The following is a 22542-nucleotide window of genomic DNA, read 5'->3' on the forward strand; positions in this document are numbered from 1 at the left end:
TCAACGTGGGAGGCTTTTCACGTGTAATGAATAGAATTATTGGACACATATGTTAAATTAAACCGGTCATATGCCATGTGTTTCTTTATAAAATAAAAAATAGCCTACCACTGATTAGATACGACAAAACACATTGTGCATATTTAACTAGGCCTACACATTGTCGTATGAACAACCAATAAGTAACTACGCTGAAAATGTTTCACGAACCTTTTTTTAATTTAACACGATTGTTCCTGACTTTAAATGAGTAAGATTAGTAATTCAATAACCGCTAAATGATTCACATGTGTGTTCGTTGCATAAAAAGAACCGATTCATTCGTTTGGGTGTCAGACTACACCAGTGGCGCCAAATGCTTTTGATTCATAAAAAAGAATCGGTTCATAAGAGTCATTCGTTCGGGAATCGGACCACACTAGTGGTGCTTTATGTTTTTGATTCACTCAAAATAACCGACAAACTGTCATTTTCAGGAATCCGATTAGCTACACTTCTCGCTGTATTTAGTAGATTTATTGAAAAACATAAAAATAGGTTGCATAACATTAAATAGGCTACTATACATTTTTGTTTATATAAATATCAATAAAAAAATAAAAATAGAAAGATAATAATAATAATACTTTTTATTTATAATGCACTTTATATTAAACAAAATCTCAAAGTGCAACAGAATTAAAAACAATTAACAACAACAATAAATAAGTAAGTAAATGAATAAAATAAAATAAATAAAACTGAAAAAATAAAGAAGTAAGTCAATTAAAGTCCGCAGGTGGTCAGGGAGAGCATTCCACAGACTGGAGGCTGCAGAGCAGAAGGCCCGATCTCCCATAGTACAGAGATCGAGGGAGTTTTAAGACAAAACAGAGAAACAGAGCGGAGGTTACGAGTGGCTGTTTGTGTGGTGAGGAGTTCCTTGAGATAGGAGGGAGCATCACCATGGATGCACTGGTGCGTAAGGAGAGAGATCTTGTACTCGATCCTGAACCACACAGGAAGCCAGTGGAGTGATTTTAGAATGGGGGTGATGTGGTCGTATTTGCGTACCCTCATGAGGATCCTAGCAGCACTGTTCTGAATACACTGCAGCCTCTGGAGATTTTTGCTAGGGATGCCGATAAAGAGCGCATTGCAGTAGTCCAGCCTGGAGGAGATAAAGGCGTGGACAAGCTTCTCCGCATCTGCCAGTGTTAGAATGGGACGAAGTTTGGCAATGTTTCTGAGGTGGAAGAAGGAGGTCTTACACAGGTGTTTGATGTGAGCTTCAAAAGTAAGCTGCGATTCCATTCTGACCTCCAGACTGGTGACTGAAGTGGAAAGTGGAATGACCTGATCAGAGAAAGCAATGCTGGTGATAACAGACTTCTGGACCTAAAGTGGAGTGCCGACTAGGATAGCTTCAGTCTTGGAACTGTTTAACTGCAGAAACTTTTGCTTCATCCACACCTTTATCTCATCCAGGAAGGGGTTAAAGTGGATGGTGTGAGGTCAGCAGAGGGAGATGAACGTGTCCTAAAGTAAAGTTGAGTGTCATCAGCATAGCAGTGAAAAGAAATCCCATGCCGGCTGATGAGACGGCCAAGGGGGAGCATGTAGAGTATGAACAGGGTGGGTCCGAGCACAGAGCCTCGATGTCTCATAAAGATTGTTATGCTCCAAACTGACCTGAAGCTGGGCAGCAACAACTTTTTCCAGCACCTTAGAGAGGTATGGGAGGTTGGAGATGGGCCTGTAGTTGTCATTAACATCTGGGTCTAAAGTAGGTTATTTTAGAAGTGGTCTGATGATAGCAGTTTTTAGAGATGAAGGAACAAGGCCAGCCTGGAGGGAATTATTAATAATCTTGGTTATAAATGGACTTAAGACACAGAGGTGAGATTTTACCAAGGCTGTAGGAAAAGGATCCAGTGCACAGGTGGATGGTTTCATTTTTCTGATGATGTCCTCAACCTCACGCTGTGTGATGATGGAGAAGCAGCCGAGATGTTGGAAGGTCCCTGGCTCTGGATCAACAGACGGGACAGGCAGAGCGGAGGTGCTAGATAGAAGCAATTGGATGTTGTCTACTTAAAAAAGGTCATGAACTTATTGCATCTTTCTCCTGTGGCTTCTGAAAAAGAGTGAGTTTGCGGTTTGAGGATGTGATTTATAGTGGAGAAAAGCTTCTTGGAGTTTCCAGGGTTATTGTTGATGATGCAAGAGTAGAACTGTGACTGAGCATCTCTCAAGGACCTTGTGTAGGCCTTCTGATGATCTCTATAGGCTTGCCTATGAACAGTGAGTCCTGAGAGCTTGAGACGCCTCTCAAGTGCACGCCCAACCGTCGTTGAAATAAAAAAAGATGTGTTCTTTGTATTGTGTAACACCCACCTGCATATTAGACCTGCAACCTGCAGTGCTCAGTTGAAAAACCCTCTTATAAGAAACACTCTATAATTATAACATGCAGTTTATTAAGAGGTTTGGTGAAGTTGAAGGATGGAAAAGACAGAAATAACCAAATCTTTTTTAAATTAAAAATAAAAGCTATGCATGTTTATATAGTCTACTAATGCAGAAGCCTTTAAATAATATCCATTTAATTTGATAATTTAAATAATTATCCAATTCGCTAATATTATATATAATACATATTATTGTATGGGTTGGTTTTCACTTTATGATGCTCTAGGCTAGCCTGACAAGCCAGACCCACATCAAGATGTTTGGTCTGGAAACTCACCATTGACAGGGCTCAATCTGAGGGGCGGGATAAACGGTTGTCTTTCAAACTCCCTCTGCACGCAATAGGATAGCGCTACACCAACCAGAGCAACGAAGGTGAAACAGAGCTTGTTGATAGATTAAACATTCGCCGTATCCGGTCAGCAAAACTCCGAAAACATCTTCCCTTTTTAAGAATGACTTCAGTGCCGTTCTTTGTTCTTTTCTCAGAGAAAAGCTTAACTCCAAGTCTTCCAGAATCGCAGTCAAAGCTGATTCGAGAGACCGCAGTTCGCCAGTTTCTGTGTTTACTAGAAGCGCGCAAACGCAACTCGGCCGTCGTCATTATGGCCCCGCCCACCGACTCTATACACGATGTGATTGGCCTGGCAAGAGTTAGGCGATTACAGCTCAGAAGGGTATTGAGAGTTGCTAGACGACACTCGCGGGCAGATTAAATTTGCTGCCGCAAGGGTGCGTCTAGATTTCTAGGCTAGCTCTAGGCCTACTTTTAATGTTAAATTTTACCATCTTTGGCTGGATTATTATTTAAAATTGTATAATGTCAAGAACATGACACCTAAATAGATCTTCTTTGGTCAAAACATTTGATATAGAGCCTATGCAACACAATTGGTGAAATGCTCTCTCTCTCTCTCTCTCTCTCTCTCTCTCTCTCTCTCTCTCTCTCTCACTCTCTCACACACACACACACACACACACACACACACACACACACCCCTATTCTTAGCTGAACGTGCCTGATGGAGCTTGACCCTCATGTGAATGTAAAGTGATGTTGTGGTGACCGCTGTTTCTCAGGTTCCCCCATCTAATACTCAAAGGACTATAGAGTTTCATTCAGTACAGAGATCCACTGATCATTTAGATTGTCTTGTATTGTACACCATCCCAAGCAAATGTGCCTTTTTTGTGTACTAATCCACATGCTTTTCTTTCCAATGTTACACTAAAGTTTTTGAAGAATCTTTACATTTGTATTCAATAACAGTTTACAGTGACCATGCACATCTGATAAAGACAATTCACACTAAGAAAGATAACTATAAAGATAGCAATAAAGATATATAGTTCTAAAAGATATACAGTCCACAAAACACCTATAACGATAACGTAACAGAGGAACGATATTGTTAGAATCACTTTCTGAAAAAAAAAATCCAGCTGATGAACGATAAAAACATTGACAGTCAATCAGAATCCATCCTGCTTTATAGCTTGCGCATTTGGTTATGCTAGTGTGTACAATATAATATATATAGCCTAAAACTATATATAACAATATTATAGTTATCGTTATAGTTATCGTTCTGGCCTTTCACTTAAATATAGATCTGCCTTATCTGATGTGTTTACTTGTGCTTTTCAAAAATACAGTGCACTTTGATCTCTCTGCACTTTTGATTTTGAAAAGCAATAGTCACAAATCCCATTTTTATTTGTTTTAAGAACTATTAGATTTGTTTAATAAACTATTAAATAACATAAAATTAAACTAGGTCTTGACCTTCTTGACTTTAATGTTTGACTAGTACTATATTGTATTAGTCATACAAATATGTCATAATTTTAGGAACAGCGGTGAACCGGCATCAGGGGCATGGGTGGCCAAGGCTAATTGATAGAGCATGGTTACCGAGTAGATCGTTCTCTGGGATGCGTTTTCATGAAAATCGAATGTAAAGAGTTGTATCTCTAAAAACAGATTAGCTTATAACGCTTGTCTATGGGGCACAGAATAAGTAAAATTAAATAGCTAGTTAATACCACTAACAAGGCTCAAAATAGCCTCACACTAACATGGTAGCATAATGAGGGTCCCTACATGCAAACCGAAGTATTGAGAACTTTGTAAGTGTACAAACAGTTTAATAAGAAGATACTTTATAAACACAGTGCATTACACGTTAACAGACAGCAGCCATCTTGGACAAGTCTCGACAAGTCGAGCCACGAATGCTGTGCTAAGTGATGAACTGTGACTTGGAATCTCATATGGTCCTTTGTTTCCAGAAGAAAATTAGTCAACCATATTTTAATAAACAGATTTAAGTCATGCATTTCCATATAATTAGATTTCACAAACTTAATTCCTATCGACCAGCTCACTTAGCACAGCATTCATGGCTCAACTCGTCGAGTTTTCTAAGATGGCTGCTGTCTGTATACGCGTAATGTACTGTCTTTATAAAGTATCTTCTTATCGGTACCGTGTTATTGTGAGACTATTTTGAGCCTTGTTAGGGGTATCAACTAGCAATTTCATTTGACTTATTCTGTGCCCCATATACTAGCGTTATAAGCTAATCTGTTTTTAGAAATAAAACTCTTTACATTCATGAAAACGCATCCCAGAGAACGATCTACTCTGTAACCTTGTGTTACTTACCCTTAGGTTCATTTTCCCCCGGAGTTGTCCTTTTAAGGATCTGCTGCAAACATCTTGGTGCCAGATACCACAGCACACCTTCAGGGGTCTAGCGGAGTCCATGTCTCGATGGGTCAGGGCTGGCCTTGATGACAGCAAAAGGGACACACACACACATAGGAAGGTGGTCATAATGTTGTGAGTGATCGGTGTGCTATCTATATTGTCTTTTTATTTCCTATTTTGAATCTTGTAAAATGTCTTTTACTAAAAATAGTGCTAGATATTTCTGGAGATGACCCTTAATAAAATATGCAGTTGTTGGTATTCCCGTGGATGAGCTTCTGTGCAGAACAAGATCTTTGGCAGAAAGAGCTGCTGCAGTTTGTGCATGAGCGTCCTGTGTTTAGCAACAGAATTTCAAGCCATTACACCTGGCTTGGTGACAATAATTATCACTTCCAAGCAAATGTAACTAACCTAATTACTGTCTACAAAGTTGTCAAGCTTCAAAAGCTGAACATGAAAACAAAAACAAGAGGCCAAATTAACTCAGTTAGACACCAAGAGGGAAAAAGCACTGCACTGTTACGATACAAGTTATTTTTCACTACTATTACTTTCTTTTCATTTTTTCGAGTTTTCTCTGTTCTTCATCAGACAGACTGCAATCACACTCGACTGCAGAAGAAAACATTCTGCACAAACTGATAAAAAGAGAATTCTTCTGTTGATAAAGCCAGCCAGACGCTTCTATGATGACAATCAGCTGTGCACTTTTCTGTTGATGCTGGGAAAAACACGCACAATGTACAGAGGATTTTGATCCAGTAAAGTCATCCACTGATCTGTGTCTCTTCATCAATGACACTTAACTATTCAAGAGAATCCCTGGCCTCCTCTTTGAGGTATAGTGTTAATATAGTGTTAATATTATGAAGCATAACTGAGTCTTGGAAACACTTACTGCCGTCATTCAAGTGTCTAGCCCTCCATCATATATAATATAATATAATATAATATAATATAATATAATATAATATAATATAATATAATATAATATAATATAATATAAAAAAAAACGATTTCATAGATTTGATTTCCTGCATTATGGTGCATTTTAGGCCATATCAATTTCCTATACCAAAAAAGACCTCAAACCAGTCAATACCAATAGTCTTATAAAAAGGCTATATTCATTTAACTGCCATGGAAATCAACAGTTTCACAGATAATGATAATGAACAAGTTGCATGTTTTTTATACTCCATATCCAGACAGAAAAAGTGCTGTTTACTAAACGATTGATTGAGCCAGACAAATTGACAGAAATCATTGAATTATTTACCGTGGCTATAGAGTAGGGGTACGACGCATGGCATTAAGTTGAGACGCATATCGCGAGCATATGTTCGAATCCGCCTTTTGCCACACTCGCTCTACTCCCTTTCCCCATCACATATCAGATCGGCAAGGTATTTATTTAAAAAAAAAATAGAAAATATTAGAAAAGGGGAAATAAAGTTAATAATTAATAATAAAACGTATTAATAATAAGTTTCTTAATAATTAATACGTTTCTCGGTTAAGGGGTAGTCAAGGTAAAAACACATGTGCTGAATTAGAGACGATAAAAGTGAGTGGGTCCAATATCATTGGTCTTAAAAAGTGGGTGGGTCTTGTCCCACCCACACACAATGATTCCGACACCCATGATATATATATATATATATATATATATATATATATATATATATATATATATATATATATATATATATATATGTCAAGGTGTGTAATGGCACTGTGAATATATTTACAAAGCATCATATGACAAATTTTAACATACATCTAAAATTTCACTGCTGGGACTTAAAAGTGCCCGTAGTTGCAGGTGTTTCTGCAACTACGGTCACTTTTAAGTCCCAGCATTATTTTAAACCAGCAACCTTTTTTTTCTGTTGAGAATCACCTATGGCACCTTTAGGGCCCTATTATACACCCGGCACAACGGTAGGCGCAATGCAATTTTTTTGTTGTTGCTAGTTTCAGCCTGACAAAGTTATCATTTTGTTTAAATGAAAATAAACAGCATGTTGTTTAAATAGCAAATGCACTCAGGCCCTTCTGTTTGCCCATGGGTGTGGTGGTCTGAAAACGAGGTTTGTTCAGGCGCATTGTTGGCTCATTGCTATTTTGAGGAACTGAAAATGACTGCGTTATTTACCAAAGTCTAAACTCAACGGCGCAGTATTTTTTGTGTTATTTAAAGGGCACGTTAGATATATGCGCCTTTAGGTAGATGCACGATACGTGTGCACTCTGCTTGTTACACACACAGGGATGCGCAGCAGCACACCAAATAAAAAAATATTAAAGGCCCACTGAAGTGCCTTGAAAGCGCCGCATTATTCAATGTGTTGACGTAATTTCCCCTGAAACAGCTTCAGCTGTTAGCAGCTCCTCTCCTGTTTTGAAACAGCCAATAGCGTTTCGTTCATATATAGTTTGACTAGAGCGCAAGAGCGGACCTTTCTTTTTGGTAAAGCCAGTTTCCTCTAACACTGTTTACCATCATAATCTCCTCCATATCGCTTTGAAATGCAGCATTCTGTGAAGAATTCAAATGGGTCGATATGTTTGTTGTCTGCGCCGACTCACGCATATGATCCGCGCTGCGGTCTCGTGTCTGTAGTCTAAATTTAGACCAGAGCCGTTGGGGTGTGTGCGCTGCTGCGGTGTGTGAAACTAACGTGAAAACAGACTTCATTCGCCTCAAATGAAAGCATATTTACACTGAATCATTTCCTATCACATATATAGTGTGCTTTGTGCCTTTCACCATGTAGAAATTAGTAAATGTGTGTTAACAACTCATGACCGATTTCCGCCTTAGCTTCAGCAGTGTAGGGGGCGGGCTTTAGATTCTAAAGAGCATTTTGATTGGACAGAAGATTTGACGAGAAAGTGAAGTCTGCGATGATGTCACCAATATCTCAGATTCGTTTTAACAGAAGTGAGAGACTGTAAATTTTGAATGCTTATATCTCCTAAATGCAAATTTTGTCATAGTTTTGGAACATACCAGCTTATTCATAACTTCAAGGCCAACACAGTCATACTAAAAGCTAAAAAAAAAAAACTTAATTGATTTCAAATTTCATATATATTTCATAAAAACTTAATAGATAAAACAATTTTGATTTCAGTGGACCTTTAAAAATAAAAGGATTCCTCTCGAAAAGTCTTTCTGCTTGCAAATAGCGAGTCTGCGATGGTGCAAACGCAACTGGCTTTTAAAGGGAATGGGAGATGAGACTCTGGTTGGTTTATTGCACGTTACGCCCAAAACAGTGTGAATAATATCACATTGTCACACTGTAGTTTTGTCCCAAGTTGTCAGAAAGCGAAATGATCTCACCCAAGTTGCTGTTTGCTGCAATATGTGCATGAGTGCTCCAGGTAGTAATTAGATTACGATGATTCCAGGAATTTGTTTACATGCAAAAATGAGCCTGTCACATTTTCAACTACACAGTGCACTTTGGTGCCCGTCTGCCATTTGTCACTGTAATTAACTGGAGAGAGTCAACTCTGAGCATGTACAGCCCATTATGTACCTTGCGCCTGAGAAGCTTAGACGTCCTCTCGATTAATGACACCGGATGTGGGGGATTCAGACTGATGAATCTCTGATCCAGTAAATGTCAGTGTTATGCAGAGCAGCCACATCAAAAACGGCTTTTAGCATCCGACCACATAGGTCACCGGAGATGGCGGGTGGGGGTTTGTAGAGGAAACGCATGTACTGCGTGGAACGACCTGATAAACCGCTGTCCGCGCCAAACTATTTATCTCTGCTTTGCAGGGACCATATACAAGTCCTTTTATGCGGTGGTCATTGTGGACGAATTTGTGTAGTTTTAGCTGACAAATTGTAAGCTTTTGTTGGAGAATTGCTAATTGATCACTTTATTTATTAGTTGTTGAGATAAGGTGGGTAAAACCCTAGTTGAGAAATTGTATCTAAATGATAAACTTTAATATTTCAACATAAATAGGCACAAACACTATATAAGAGCTAACAGTAATAATACAAAAGTAAATAGAAAGGCAAGGTTTATCCAGAAGAACACTGAATGACAAAATCTTGTTTGTAAGTTTACAATGTCTGACAGATAGGTGGCTGCTAAAAATGTATACAATATTTGTACAAAAGTGTAAGTTGCAATAAATGTTACAAAAATATAAACCTAGTATTCTAATGGGGAGGGGGGGGGGTAAATGTCAATGCACACAAACTATTACAAGTTGTTATGATAGAGAGAAAGTGATTAGATAGATGATAGAGGATAGATGGATAGATAGGTCAACTGACAGAGAGATAGACAGGTCAACTGACAGAGAGACAGACAGACAGACAGGTGTTGAAATAGATAATTTATGGAGAGATGGACGGAACTATACTCATAACTCATAATACTAAAAGTTTTTTGACTTTGTCATATCTCTAATGGAGTGTGACAGGACGTCTAGAGCAGAACTGTGGTTTTGTCTCTGGATGTTTGTGCACCTTTAAAGAGGTGCAACAAGAAAGGCAGTTTTACCTATTTGTGTTTCGTCTCACTTGGGGCATTTTTGGTCTCAAAATCTCTTCTAATCCATTCCCAAAAAGGAAGTATATTTTTTTGAAACGGACATCTATTAACCCCTCAGCAGCGTGGTGGAATACACAAGAGGCTGAATCCCCAAGCACTCCACTCCGTCAACACATTTTGATGTTGGACAGGCAATCTCTTCAAGCTTTCTTCTTGTCTGTGCTGTTCCTGGTGGCTGTGCTGAAAGCTCCTTGGGGACGGCTTTTTGCCAGCTATTTCTGTGCCGTGCCGGGCTGGCTCTGCTGTTTGTTTGTTCTGCACATCTGACAATCCGAATACAGTCTCCCACAGGTTTCTCTTATATAAGGGAGCCAATTAGTGCAGACACTCCTAACAGGATGCGAACAGGACTGTCCCAACATTAGGCTGTAGGCATCTGATAAAGGATAAAGACTAATACTGGGCTCATTAAAAGAGTTGTAGCACATTTACATAATTACATTGCATAATTCAGTCTTACTGTGCAAGAGAGCACTGAACAGCACGGGTTTACAAAGAAGCTGTTGAAACATCCCTGCTAAAAATAATGTTCTGAGAAAATTTCATTTTCCTGTCGTTCTCATTAAGTTTCAGGGAATCAGGGAAGGATACGCAATGATCCAGAAGACCCAATCTGGGAGCGAATGTGGGCAGCTACGCCATTAAAAAAAGTCTCAGTTCTGGTCTGTCTACACTGAAACAACACTGGAGTTTTTAAAGCGAAACAGGGTCTGCACAAACGTTTCAGTTTTCAAGGGTAGAAACCTCCGGAGTAGTGTGGATGCCAGGCATAAACGTAGCAAATGTTATGCGTTTTAAAACAAAAACGTTCTGGCTAACATTATCTTAACATTAAATTGCTCAACAAATATACAATGTAAGATTAAAGGTGCACTGTGCAACTTTTCCGTCCGCTAGAGGTCGCCTATTCAAAACAAAGCCGTAGTTTGATGACGACAAGTTTGAGCGCAGTATGTTGGGACAAGTGATCTTCACCTCACAGCCGGTGGAAAAGAATTGGGATTGGACTTATGTTGATTGATGTGATTATTAACGCTACTGTAGTATGAAGCAGAGCAGGACAGAGAGTTGTGGAGATGAGCAAGGCCGCTGGAGCGATTATTACACAAACACACGGCTCGCAAGCAGCGGGACTTTTATTATGATGGGCAAGACACAGTCGCCGGGTGCCAGTGCTATTTCCGGTCATGAGTATGAGGTAACGCAGCTCTGTTTATCATTTAAGATACATTTAAGTGTGTTTAAAATAATGTTATGACTTTACTGTTATGCTTCAGAAGGCCTTTATTAGTCCTCGAAGCCGTGTAGAGAACTTTTATGATTGATAGATGCACTTTTTCGGGCTTCAAAATTCCAACCCCCATTCAATGCAATTATAAAGCTTGGAAGAGCCAGGACATTTTTTATATTACTTCAATTGTGTCTGAAAGAAGAAAGTCGTATACACCCAGGATGACATGAGGGTGAGTAAATCATGGAATAAATTTCATTTTTGGGGTAACAATCCCTACTTATTGATTGCTTTTAGGATGTGAAGAGACTTTCAACTCGCATACAAAAATAAACAATAAATAAATAGAAATTCTGGAACAAATTGCCTACTCTGCCTTTAATAAAGGTCATACAGTGTATGATTATTGTTATTTCACTGTAAAAAATAAAGTGACAGTAAAATAAACCATAACAGCAATTCATGTATTAAAATGTTCTGCTTTTGTGACAGAACCTCTCATACTCAAACACCTGTCTAAAATCACATCACTGTCTGCTGTACATACAGTAGCCATTATGTTTTTAAAGGGCAAGCAATTATGACTGATGACACTGATCTGTTAATGCATAAAGCAAAGCTGAACGTCAGATCTTATTTGCAGGGTAGTCTTGCAAAGATGTACAAAATGAGGCTCAAATCAAGCTAAAAGCTCAAGAAATAAAAACCAGCTTTGGTGATTCTGGAATGAGAACAGCTAAAATGCTGTTTTTTTTTTTTTACATTGGAATGTAATTTGCATGTCTGTAAATCATAATGGGATAAATTCTATATCAAAAAGCTGCCATGCTGATGCTGCATGTTGTCTTCAAGGTAAACTGGGGAAATTGCCATAAAGTGGCACTGACAACTGCACAATATTCATAACAGTGAATAATCGCTCCCCTCCACACCTAAAGGATCCTTTCACAAAAGACACGTTGACGATATTCTGCTCATTATAAGAGTCAGAATCAGAAAGAGCACATCCCTCGAGACAGAGATTTAACCTCCCAGGAGATAACCAAATTGGTTCATTTGTACACAAAGAATAATGCCGTATAGGCAAGGAGGATGTCAGGATGCATGCTGTGTTCACTATTAACAAATAAATGCAACACTCAGGGCCATAACACATCCGATCCACACAAATAAGATGTTGCTTTTGCTCCCATAATCTAATAACACCCTTTCTGAATGACCTAATTAAGATTTTATACATGGAGAAAAGAAGCGAAAAAACAAGTAAAGTGCTTGCACATCCTGCTAACCTTATTACCGCTTCAGGTTTGTTTGTTTTGCGCAGATTTTATTAGCGTGCTCAGACTAGCGTCTGTTCTCAAATAGAGCAATAGGCCACTTGAGGCTGTCCGTTACAGGGATTTTACCATGTGTAATCTGTAAAACAGCACTAAAGCGGGAGCTCCACTATGATAAAAAACATCAATGATCAATAAAAAGTTAAATGTTGATACTTAGGAATAAACTATAGGGAAACTAGAGTTTTCTTTCCCATTACAGTGATATTGTCCACAAGTGTGTAGCCGGTTCAGTAATGCTCTTCTGTTGGAGCCTACACCAAACAGCATGATCTCTGATTACTCATCCGAAACCATCTGATACCACCAGAAATCATTCCGCAAAGACAGCTGGGCCATACAGATAATGGCAGCATTTAAAGCTAATTGTCAACTGTGTTTAGCAAATTTAAACACTGCTGTGCTTTTCACTACTTCCATTTTACCTCCTCTCCATCCAATAACCTCAAACCAATCGTTACTGACGAGATCGTATTAACTTGATCATATATGGATTATATCATAGACGTATATTTTTAAATTATTTTTCCATCCCGAGGTCTACTTGTAATGTACTTGTAATTTGTTTTGCACCCTTTTTCTCTCAATCTGACCTTTAGAATGAAATTAGTATTATTTGTGTGTGTGTGTGTGTGTGAGTGTGTGTGTGTGTGTGGGGGGGGGGGCATTTTTTTTGACATATGAGGACACAAATGTGTATAATGACATGGGCATGACATAGGTATTACAAGGAGAGGGTGAAATATGAGGACATTGGCCATGTCCCCACTTTTCAAAATGCTTATAAATCATACAGGATGAGTTTTTTTTTTAGAAAGTAAAAATTCAGTGTTTCCTGTGATGGGTAGGTTTAGGTTTAGGGGCAGTGTAAGGGGATAGAAAATAAGGTTTGTACAGTATAAAAACCATTACGCCTATGGAATGTCCTCATATGTCACAAAAACAAACGTATGTGTGTGTGTGTGTGTTATAGTTTACCCAAAAATAAAAATTCTGTCATTCTTTATCCACCCTCCGGTTGGTGAAATAAGCACCTGTATGAGTTTCTTTGTTCTGCTGAACACAAAAAAATATATTTTGAAGAATGTTTGTAACAAAGCAGACAGAGCAACCACTGACTACCATAGTATTTTTCCCCCTATATAGTCAGTGGTTGCTCTCTGCTTTGTTACAAACATTCTTCAAAATATATTCTTCAGCAGAAAAAAAGAAACTCATACAGGTTTGGAACAACTTGAGGGTGAGTAAATGAGGACAGAATTAAACATTTTGGCTGAACTATCCCTTTAACCCCCCAGAGTCGTGTGGAAAACTTTTATGATGGATGGATGCACTTTTATGGTCTTGGACAGAAACAGCCATTCACTGCCATTATAAAGCTTGGAAGAGCCAGAACATTTTTTAATCTAACTCCGATTGTATTTGTCTGAACTAAGAAAGTCATATACACCTAAGGTGACTTGAGGGTGAGTAATCATGGGATAATATTCATTTTTGGGTGAACTACCCCTTTTAAAAATCCCAAGCTTCCTACTGGTATATGACTATGTCATGTCTTTAACTTATAAATACATTCTTTCCAACATTACCTGAATGCACCATATGAATGTATGAGACTTCAAATTTATTAGCCACTATAGGGAAATACTGAGAAGAAAATCAAAGTATAGTAAACAGTAAAACCAGTGTGTTTAGCATAACGAGTTGTTTGGTGCAGCTAAAAATAACTAGAAGTAAATGATACAGCCAGACTCATTCCTTTTACAAAGGGCTGTGCACACTCTTACATGAAAAATAAGGTGGATATAGAAGTTTTTTTAGTAACACCTTTCTTACAATAATGTTTCATTAACATGAACTAACCACTAACAATTTTTTTCTCTTTCTTTTTTTTCCTCTTTCTTTTTTTTCTTAATAGATAACTGTTGTATGGAAAATAGCTGCGTAAAGATTCTTCAAAATCTCATTCATGAACAGCATTCAGGTTTGGAAAGACTTGAGGGTGAGTAAATAGTGACAAAATTATTATTTTGGTGTGAACTGTACCTTTATGTCCCCTCTAGATGGTTTAATTTCTAAAACTTGGTCCCTGTGATTGTATGTTGTGAGTTGCCGCTGGCAGTTGGCACAAATGCTCTGCTTTCTCTGCTTTGCTCCGCTAGAGGTGCAGTAATTGGATAAAAGGGAAGAAAGATTAATGGCTTAGTCCCCAGTCCATCAGCCAATCCCGTTAAATGCAGCAAGCCACAGAACAGTGAAGTGTAGGTGCTCTCGGCTCCAAATCGCCAACAAGTGATATGACCTCTTGGCACCTTTTTCACACACACACTGACACTCTCCTGAGCATCTGCCAGAGGCCTCTCAGCTCTTCATCCTCTCTCTCTCTCTCTCTCTTCCTTTGCTAATCAAACTCAATTGGATTTCTTAATTTCAAGCTCATGATCTTAGTGAGGTGTCTGTCCAAATCTGCCTGACTGTAAATAAATAAACAGACAAAAGAGAATATAAATAAGGACCAAAGAGGAAACCATAGCATCAAACTCATAAATACAAATAAAAACTCGGAACAAGTAATTCAGTTTTCATAGAATTTAGAGAGCAATATGACCAAATGTAAAGATTTTGTAATATATATATTTTTTATCCCATAGTTTTAAAATTATACTTAAATTTTTTTTGTTTTTTAAGTATACACTACACTGCCAAAAGTATTGGTGCTGTGGTCCAATTCACCTGCTTATTCTACAACCTAATAGCATGCACTCTTTTTGTAAAGAAAAAGTATATACTTTTGAGTGTGTAGCAGAAAAGTTTGCAAGCTTTGGGACATACTACTTCGTCATCTTTAACGGATTCTGTTGCTTAGTTGCATCCCATCACCGCTTAAACTGCCCTGTCAATCATCGTCACAGTTCAAATCCTCCACATTCAGTTTCATTTCCTACCGCATCAGAGCGAAATGTAGTAGCATGTTGATCTGCCATCTGTGGGTCTTTAATGCAGAGACTTCCCTCGTGTATTTGTAGTTTAAATATAATGATGCATTTAAAAGTTAATGGCCAAACGCTTCATTACAAAAGTTCTGCTGCAGGTGAAATATAATGTGGACAACACTGAATAAATATCTTTTCGTCAGGTTAAATACTGATAATTGATCACTCAAACCCCTTTATCTAAACCTCTCTACTTAACCGTTGGACTCACACATCCGTCATGTTTGTAGTTTTTAAACACTTTTAAACAGCATTTGTAATTCAAATCGAATCCTCGCAATGGTTTGTGAATTCTGAAAATTCTGACCAGAAATAGTAAACCAGGCGGGTGTCTTTGGAATACTCTTTTAAGCATACTACAATTTGGGACATACTAATTATATTTTCAAATACTATTTTGAAATTTGGGGGTATGGGCGGGGTCGGGAGTGGCATAAATCCTCACATAGACCCACAATAATAATACTTTTAATTTGTACCTGTGCTCTTCCTACTTGTATAACAACTTAACAAGTAGGAAATATACTTGTTATAAGTTTGCACTGCATACATTATGAATTATATATAGATTAATTCTTATTAAAGGTACTGAAGTTATTTAGTCAGGAGCAGAGCATATTTAGTGACCAATTACTTTTGTTCTTTACATTATCATTATAAGTGGTTACTGTCACTTTAAAAAAATCTTCCGCTTTCGCACGATATGGATGTGAGATGCTGAAGTTGCAGTTACAAAACTTACAAAACGCGTGACTGTCTGTCCCCCACCTGCTCCTCTTCCGAAAATTAAATTGGCTGTCCCATTGATCACGGTATTTACACAAAGGGTTATGGTTTTTTTGGCAGGAGTGCCTTCCGTCTCTATCATTACGTCCATCATTCGTCTTTGTTTTATTTTTGTTTTTTTCCCGCGTTGTCAAACGTCATCTGACCTCACACAGTAACCTCGCGACAATGGCCACCGACAGCACTGTAGGCTACTGCAGATGGCAGTTATCACGAGGCTAGTAACAGCTCAGATTAGAAATGTTTTTGTTTTTTTCCTCCGGTATTATTGTTTTTTAATAATGCAGGTTAAAATACGGGATATTTACAGGAAAATACTAATACGGGAAGGATGGCGGGAAAGAAGGGTAAAATACGGGACTTTCCCGGCCAAAATGGGATACTTGACAGGTATGTGTATGGTATGCAAATTGGGACGCAGGGTGGGACACCCCTACAATTGATTGAATTCAGGTATTCCAATTACTTCTATAGCCACAGGTGTTTAAAATCAAGCTCCTAGACAGACATACGCTTCTACAAACATTTGTGAAGTCAAAATGTCTGTTAAATTTTTTTAATTTTTCATCTTTGTAGAAAAAAAGTAATTTATGTAAAGTTATTAAGTTGAATTCTGTCATTAATTACTCACCCTCATGCCGTTCCAAACCCTTAAGACTTTTGTTTCAGCTTTGGAACACAAATGAAGTAGACTGTGTAAACCCAGCCTGATGTACCGGCGATTTGATTTCGCCCAGCAACTCAGTCTGGAAACCTGTACATTCATTTCTACTACTTCTGTTACACTTTTGCGGGAACCAATCGCAGACCGGCTTATCCACCTGGTACACTATTAGTAGTTTTAACACGATGACGGATAAAGAAGAGATGGGTCATTGCCCGTTGATCATGCCTCTTGTGGTCTAGTTGAAGGACTATCCAATTGCGTACAAAGTCATTTGAATAATGCTCGTTGATCACGCCTCTTGTGGTCTGATTGGTTGAAGGACTATCCAATTGCATACAGAGTCATTTGAATAATGCTCGTTGATCACGTCTCTTGTGCAGTATACAATACAGAGCAGACTCCCAGACCAATGTTCAATCTTAAATTGAGCTTGGTCTGGTGATAGCCAGACAACAAATGAAGATCTTTTTGATACAATCTAAAAGCTTTCTGTCACTCCATTGACAGCTACGCAACTACCACTTTGACACATTATAAAGTTCATAAAGAGATCGCAAAACCATTTAGCCCAAATTTTCTTCTAGAGAGACGTGATTGCTTTACACGATGATCAGATTGAATGTAGGCTTTTAGAAATAAAACTACATTTCCCCAATATAAAATATAAACTGTACAGTAAAATATCTGGCAGAACGTTTCATATTTTTGACAGGTCACTAGACTCATCGCTGAAGCGGCTGACCTTTATAAATGCACTATGTGGTCTTTGTGTTCGAAGGCTCTAAAATCATCATTGCCGTTATTCTCCAGTATGACCTCCACATTTATTTTGTCATGAAAGTCATAACCTTCTGCTTCATCTCTTTTATATTTCCCTCAGCCTTTTTCTTTCTCTCCCGACGTGCCCTTCATACACAGAAACGCATATACACACATAGTCCTTTCTCTCTGAAGGGATATAAGAGGACCTCCACCTGTCAAACCGTCATCACGACACATTTTGTCTCCTGCCCTCTCAGACCTTGCAAACAGCATCGCTGTTCCTCTCACAATCCCCCAAGCTCATTGTCTCTGTCAACAACCACAATAATGAAATGCCAATGCCATACTACTAACTATTTATTCTGCTCAGGCACAACCTTGTCTCTGTGTGTTCAACGCTTTAGCAAGGTGAGGCGCTTTCCTCCACAATGAAAGGAAATCACTTTTTTCTGTCAGTGTGTTTTGGGGTTTTCATTAAGATTGGCTTATCAGACTCACAAGGAAAATATATGATTATACAAAGATGTAACACTGCTCACATTTGTCTTTGTAAACATGCATTAAGCCCCTGAGAAAATCCCCAAATCTGATTCCTCCCACTGCAACATCCGATCCGACTTTACACCTCTGTATATTTGCATATTACATTAAAATTTGATGTACACAAGATTGTTGGAGAGAAAAGGACGGGTGCTTAGCTACGGCGCTGAAAGATGCTCCCACGGTACAAAGAAGATGCCAAGCACACAATATTGCATTTATCCGCCGACAACGACTACTGGCATCAAAAGGACAAGCTTTTTGAGAGTGACGGTTTGAATGCGTACCTTTCTTAAAGTCAGTTGGGGATGTGGTAACCATAGTAACAGTGGATTATGATGTCTTACATAACCATGCCTGAGCATTTAAACCCCCTGGATAAACCACGCCACATTTATTTCATAACGAGCATGTGTCTTTTGGGCATGTTTGAGTGTGGAAAAAATATCTCATTACTGTAATGTGAATGAAAATCATGTATTATTTAAACGGTAAAGTATGTATGCACTGTTATAGCCTTTTGTACAGACTAAATAAAATCGAATTTGAGGAAATGAGGAAAACATTTGAAGTGAATTACAATAAATTGTAAAAAATTATTAACTGCACATTACATTAATGAGAAATTAGGGTAAAATGTGCATAATCACAAAAAATCAATTAACATAAAAAAAGGAAGTATGCTTAGTTTACTGTAATGCAAAATATACATTTTAACTTGCACAAGTTGTATTTAAAGAGATAAATAAAAATAAATAAATAAAAAGCTATGACAAATTTGCAGTGTGATCTGGGCTGCGATTCCCAAAAGTATCTTCAGTCTAAGTAGATTATTGACATCAAGTTATTGTTTGGACACTTTGAACCATGTCAATACAATGCAGACTGCAGACATTACAGTTTCTAAGGACACAGGCAACATGTTCAATAATACGCTTCATCATTTACATTTATGCATTTGGCAGGTGCGGTCATTGCCAGCATGTGTGTTGCCTGGGAATCACAGCCATGGCTAAGGCATTGTTAGCGACATGCTTTATGCACCTTTTATCATTGTCCATAATTCAAAATAAAGGTAATCTTTGACCCAAGGTGCTGGAAGAAACTCGGAGTTAAACTCACCAAAATCACATCAAGATTTGAAAGATTCTTGATGAACTGCTATCACCTCATCCTGACTTTCTGCATTGATCTGAGGATGAAATTCAGAAATGGGTAACTTCTGCCCCACAAGCAGGACAGACATGTGTCATTTAGAGCATTTATTTGCAGAAAATGGTCAAAATAACAAAAAAAAAGATGCCATGTTTTCAGACCTAAAGTTGATATTAATTTATAAACAAAACAGTACTAATGTTATAACTTAGGATGAATTCAGAAATCACTATTTGGTGAAAACGGTCACAAGCAATGTGACCGTTTTCACCAAATAGTGATTTCTGAATTCATCCTAAGTTATAACATTAGTACTGTTGGGCGACTATTAAAAATTCAAAAATTTAAGCAGTGTGGCTTTAATAAATAATAATTTTTGAGCAAACTGCATGGTTTTAAACTACGTTATGGTGAGTAAATAAGGGTCGGGTTTTCATTTTTGCATGAAATATCCAAGTTGCAACCAAGTTGCACTTGTGTCAACATGGAAGACTTCCTTGGCATCGCCTCAGTAGAAATCGATGTTTGAGTATCTTAAGATGCTTTGTGACTTGTTGTTGATCGGTTGATCTCACAGACGTAAAGCACAACAGCTATTTTATTGAGAACAATTTGCCGTTACTGGCCCAAACCAGTTCCTTCCTCTGCCTGTTGTATCTCATATCTGGGCTCTTTCCAGAACCGCCATCTGTTGGTCTTTGTTAATGACACAGTTTGTCTCAGCGTGTTGCGCATCTCCATTCTGCAGCATGGCTCTAAAGTCACAATGTGCAATTTTGTGCCGCCGATAGGCAGCTTGTGTTTTCAGAGTTTTGTCTTGATAACATGGGATGCTGAGCGCTCTCACGGTGGAGGGGGAAGGTGTTCGGTCATGAATTAGACAGTGGGAGAGAAACTGTGTGGGTTGGAATACTCTGTCTCTATTCCTTAAAGCTTATTGCTTTAGTTTGACGGAAATCGACCATTAAAAGTACATTTAAATGCAATAACTTTCTTTTCAAGCTGTTGCCTCATTTGGAGACAAGAAATAACTCACAGTTCAGTAAGTCAGTCAGAAGTTGATTCAAACTCTTTTTTTTACAACCTGAAGAGTCATTTGTTCATGAATGAAACTACAATAGTTGTGCTATTCTAAAGAACTATGTTTTTCTGGATGCTCTTTGCACCAGTGTTATTAGATATTATTATAGTTTTTGTACATATTTTCAGCTAGATTGATTAATCATGATTAACTGCATACATCACAACAAAAGTTTATGAGTGTGTCTGTACATATTAAATGTATAACAATATGACTGCCTTCCTAATATTATGTTGTTCTCCCTTTTTGCTGCCAAAACAGCCCTGACCCGTCGAGGCATGGACTCCACTAGACCCCTGAATGTGTGCAGTGGTATCTGGCACCAAGATGTTAGCAGTAGATCCTTTAAGTCCTGTAAGTTGCAAGGTGGGGCCTCAATGGATCGGACTTGTTTATTCAGCGCATCCCACAGATTGGACTGAGATCTGGGGAATTTGGAGGCCAAGTCAACACTTCAAACTCATTGTTGTGCTCCTCAAACCATTCCTGAACCATTTTTGCTTTGTGGCAGGAGCATTATTCTGCTGAAAGAGGCCACAGCCACCAGGGAATACTGTTTCCATGAAAGGGTGTACATGGTCTGCAACAATGCTTAGGTAGGTGGTACAAGTCAAAGTAACATCCACATGGACGGCAGGACCCAAGGTTTCCCAGCAAATTGCTTAAACCATCACACTGCCTCCACTGGCTTGCCTTCTTCCCAATTTGCATACATCTTGAGCAATTTGACCTACAGTGGCTCGTCTGTTTGATCGGACCCCACGGGGAAGCCTTTGCTCCCCACGTGCATCAATGAGTCTTGGCCACCCATGACCCTTAAGGGGTAATAATTTATAATAATAATTAAAGGGAAATTTCACCAGTTCACCACTGTTCCGTCCTTGGACCACTTTTGATAGATACTGACCACTGCAGACCAGGAAGACTCCACAAGAGATGCAGTTTTGGAGATGGGACACAATTTGGCCCTTGTCAAACTTTGTCAAATCCTTTTAAACCACTTGAGCACAACAATAACACACACAATTATACTAAAATGTGCTTTGTTGAGTATAAGAGCTGTCTTGAATTAGTTAAATAGTCTTATATGAACGTGTTATGTGTAGCAGCGGAAGGTCTTAATGACTGCAGCCATTAATGCTGTGTGTCATGTTAATAAAAGAACAAAGGTAACAGAAAAAATTACTCCCTGCTCTTGACTAATGAACTTTTGTAGCTTTAATAAGGATTCATCTATTTTTAATGTTTAATTTATGCAGTGCAGACTGTTTGATAACTTTATTAAATTTATGTAGGGCACAAATATGACATGTATTATGGGTTTACATGAAGGTTCTTTTAAGTTGACAGCTTTCAATTACAATGTAATGTTGAATAGCTATAATGTTTAATAGTGCACTATTGATTTTTTTTTGGGGTGATTAACTAAGAAATTATTAAATATATAAAAAAACTTCAATCACGCAATTAATCGATTGACAGTACTTGTTTATAGTTTGTATTAAGTTGCAGTTTTTACTTTTTTAGTTGAATTAGTTTGTTATTTCAGTCATTCAAATTAAATGTAAATATTATAAAATAAAAGGAGGTAAAGTATATAGATATACTGTATGTATATCATATAGATAGATATATGTATATTATATATATATATAATATAATATATTATATATATATATATATATATATATATATATATATATATATATATATATATATATATATATATATATATAAAATGCTATGCTATTTTCAGTTTTCAAGTAATGAAAAAGTTCTCATGATTTTAATTTTAACAATAACAATTTTTTTTTTTACAATAATTTATTTTTTATTTTTACAAATTTACATAAAGAACTCAAATAAAATAAGATTTATTTGGACGTGAAGCTAAAGATTCAGCATAGTTTCACATAGTTTCCACCTCTGAAAAGTGATACATGATACACTTGACAGGAATAACACATGAACTCATTTGAACATACTTTATGGTGTTTTTTTGTTGTTATTTTTTTTGCGTGGCATTATAAATCATCCACTTATGTATGGAAAACAAACCGCTGCTTGGACAATCTACTTGCATTTCATTGTGTTTCACTGAAATCAGAAATGATTACAGAGTTAAAATGGCATCAGTATGACGTACCTAATTCATTTAGGCATGACATATTCCTTTAAACATCAAACACGCACAAACATAATAGCTATAGCCTATAAAGTTTACATCAGAGTTG

Source organism: Pseudorasbora parva, chromosome 5 (genome assembly GCF_024679245.1).
Source record: "Pseudorasbora parva isolate DD20220531a chromosome 5, ASM2467924v1, whole genome shotgun sequence".
In the NCBI taxonomy this organism is placed as follows: domain Eukaryota; kingdom Metazoa; phylum Chordata; class Actinopteri; order Cypriniformes; family Gobionidae; genus Pseudorasbora; species Pseudorasbora parva.